This window comes from Zingiber officinale, chromosome 9A, assembly GCF_018446385.1.
Source record: "Zingiber officinale cultivar Zhangliang chromosome 9A, Zo_v1.1, whole genome shotgun sequence".
NCBI classification, from domain to species: Eukaryota; Viridiplantae; Streptophyta; class Magnoliopsida; order Zingiberales; family Zingiberaceae; genus Zingiber; species Zingiber officinale.
This window is the reverse complement of record NC_056002.1, coordinates 132,395,177-132,398,142: the sequence shown is the minus strand read 5'-3', so window position 1 is coordinate 132,398,142 and position 2,966 is coordinate 132,395,177.

The window sequence follows — 2,966 nt, the reverse complement described above, 5'->3', positions numbered from 1 at the left end:
TCTGTGAGCCTCGTCTTTTAGTTTATTTCTTTATTTTATTTTATATAAGTATTCTTTTAAGTTCGAGAAGGGTTCATTTCTTTTTAATTGTACAGGGCTATTTAACCCTCTTCTAGCCGGCCAATGTCCGAACAGACTGGACCAGTTGACTATCATTTCCAATAGTCGACTGGTCCCGGTTACACACTCACACTCATCCTCTCCAGAGTCGCCCTTGAAGCCCTCTTCCTCGACCTTCGTCCCTCAAATGCACCTGAGCCTGTGGCTCCTTTCTATGTCATCCTTCACGTTGCCTTGATGTCCGCTTTCTTTGGCTTCACTCCGTTGCTCCTCGTCCGCGGTTCCTCGAATGCACCATCCTTCACCGATCTCATGGACCTGAGCTATAGGAAGAGCTTCCCAAGCTTAGCCGCACCAGCTCCTCATGTGTGTTTCACCAAGTGCTGCATGACTCAAACACATATCAAACCAATATGAAATCTAACTTAAACTCTTTAACACACACATCAAAATAATGATTGAACCCCGATCAATCCTAGGTCGATTGTACAAACAATTATTTAGTTTATTGGACTAATACATTTTACAGGATAAGAAGAGCACAAAAAGTCTCGGGTGAACAGTACCAGAGGCACCTTCAAGCATTGGATGGCGCCTTGACACTGTTCATGGAAGGTGCCTTCCGTAGTATAAAATTTTGACCTCTTCGGCAATAAGGATTAGCTTTTTTGGGATGAAGTTTTACACGCTGGAGGCGCCTTCAACCCTATGGAAGGCGCCTTCCACAGCCTTTATAAGAGGATCTCGACTAAGCTTCGATATACAACTCATACACAAGCTTCTAATCGCCCGATTGAGGTTCCTACTATTTCGACTTCTTGCTATGACTCTACTATAATGTTGTTATGCCCGTCTACCGTTGAGAAACCACACGAACACCGAGCTCAAGCTGACCATTTCTGAAAAAGTGTTTGGTAACCTTAAATTTCTATACTTGATTATTGCAAAAGAATAAGTATAGTGTGTTGCACTTATTCCAACTTTCTTTATACTCGATTCCCTCTTATGGCAGTTCTGGAAGAGGTATTTTAGTGGATTACTCATCGATAAGTCCGCAGGACCTGAGTCTTGGAGTAGGAGTTGTCGAAGGCTCTAAACCAAGTAAAACCAACCGTGTCTATTTCTGTCTTCTTACTTGCTTTTAATTTTTGTGTTTTTTCGCTACATTTACTTTGATCTCAAAATAAAAATTAAAGTGGTTCAAAATCATGTGATTCACCCCCCTTCTCACGTGCGACTTGATCCAACAAGTGGTATCAGAGCAAGATTCTGTTCTGAATTGGTGCAACCACCAATCAAGCTAGGGGGAGTTGTTTTATTTTTTGGATTTGAGTTTTTCGTATTATATTAGAATTAGTAAAAGTTTACCTCTTTAAATAATTCTTTCTCATTTGATTTTTACTCGAAGTTGTGCAACACCACTTGAGTTCCTCGATATTCTTTTTTTACTTAAACTCTGCTAATCCAAGACTAAGTCTTGGTACCTTCCTCTAGTTCTCTATTTCAGTGATAAATGACCCAAAATGATGGATACAACATTGTTAGTTTGCCACTATTCAACGGAGACGATTTCCCGTATTAGAAGAAGTGGATGGAAGTGTACATGAAGACCGACTTCGACCAATGGTTCAACATCACCAAAGGATACAAGGCGCCAGTCGACCACAACATCGGAATTCCAATGGACCCGAAAAATTAAAATCTGGAGATGAAGAAAAAGGCCCAGATCGATTTCAGGGCCCTCGATACAATCCAATGTGGACTAACGAAGGAAGAACTAAACCTCGTCAGCCCACATGAAAATGTAAAGGAACTATGGAACAAGATCATAGAACTACACGAGAGAACCAATGATGCAAAGGTAACAAAAAGGGACTTATTCTTAAATAAATTACTTAACATCAAAATGCATGAAAGAAAATCTGCCAGTCAGTTGCACATGAGGATAAAGGGTATCCTCAATGGATTTCACACAATCGATCATCAGATGGAGAACCAAGATCTGATAAGGTATGCTTTAAACGTATTCCATCGAAATGCATTGTGGGCATCCATCGTGGATGCCTACAAAATCTCGAGGAATCTATCCAAATTAAAATTAGATGAACTCTTTTGTGAATTAGAGCTGTACAAACAGACTAACGCCAAACCTGAGAAAGATATTGCTCTTGTTGCAAGAACGTCAAAAGAAAAATCCAGATCTAAACTAGAACCTGAAGATGAGTCTAACCCAGACTCAAATGATGAATAATACCTGGTGAACCTGGTAAGAAAGATGTTCACTAAGAGAAATAAGAACTTCACTAAAAATGACCTTTAAGTATCAAGTTCACTTTCAATTTCAAAAACAACAAGATAAACATCACGTGCTTTTGATGCAACAAGAGGGACATTACAAGAACGACTACCTAAATCTTAAGAAGAAGAAAACTCTCAAGGCAACTTGGGATGAATCGTCTGTAGATCTACTAGAAAAATTCACAACTAGATCTAAATATGTTGATATGATACTTGGATCACAAAGAGTTATGTATAATAAGTCCAGACTTGAATAGTACAAGTCCAACTCAACTAACAAAACCTTTATATCTTTAGTCAATCGACATAAAAATCAAACCAAAGTCTGGGTTCCGAAAGTGTGCTTAACCAAGCAAGTAGGAATCAATCAATACTATGCATCTAAAAATAAAATACATTATCTAAAACTAAATAAATCAAACTTAATCTAAAAAATTAAACCATCTAAGCTAAATTCAATAAAGTCAACCAAAGCAATAACTAAACCTAAATTAAATAAAAATAAAATTAACTCAAACTATAGACAAGTCTATTATAACTATAAAGTAAATTGACATAAATCCAAAACCCAAAACCCAAGTCCAATAATTCAGCTCATATGCCAACTT